At 39.3% G+C, this 555-nt stretch overlaps 1 protein-coding gene across 1 annotated transcript in view; it reads left to right on the forward strand.

Moving 5' to 3' along the window:
* Positions 1-555, forward strand: part of LOC119426791 (enhancer of polycomb homolog 1) — a gene marked incomplete at its 5' end in the record, with an annotated part of 8,751 nt that overhangs the window by 3,223 nt on the left and 4,973 nt on the right.

The raw sequence follows: 555 nt of genomic DNA on the forward strand, positions 1-555 counted from the left end.
AAAAACAGAGGCATTGATATGCAGATGGCAGCACGTGCCAGATGCCACTGCTGAGCCAGATGGTTGTTATTCACCCACGTGCCACCTTTCACCCAAACTTCCCCAGAGGGAGGACACCTCCCTGTCTGAACAGACTCCAACTTTATGAGGATCCTTTGAATTGAGTTTGGGGACAAAGCAAACGGAGACAGTAAATGTGTCGTGAAAAGCTGCTGTGTCAAATCAACGGGGAAATAATAAATAAAAACAGCGCTCCAGGACAGTGGGTGGTGACAGAACACAAATAAAGTTCTTAACCAAGTCTGAAAAGTTAACCAGCTGCTAGAAATGGGGCAAGAGACTGAAAATTAAAGTCTCCCTAACACAGGTCCCTAAGCTGAACCACTTTTGTGTTTCAGAACAAACAACTTAGTAACTTTAGTACTAATACTTATTATACTACAGTTAATGTGATTACTCCATTTATTTTAGGATAAATCGGTAAGTAATTGTATTTTTAAAAGCAGCCAATGTCAAATAAATACATGAATAAACAAAAGACAATATAAGTGAATA

Source organism: Nematolebias whitei, chromosome 20 (assembly GCF_014905685.2).
Source record: "Nematolebias whitei isolate Nwh7 chromosome 20, NemWhi1, whole genome shotgun sequence".
Classification (NCBI taxonomy): Eukaryota; Metazoa; Chordata; class Actinopteri; order Cyprinodontiformes; family Rivulidae; genus Nematolebias; species Nematolebias whitei.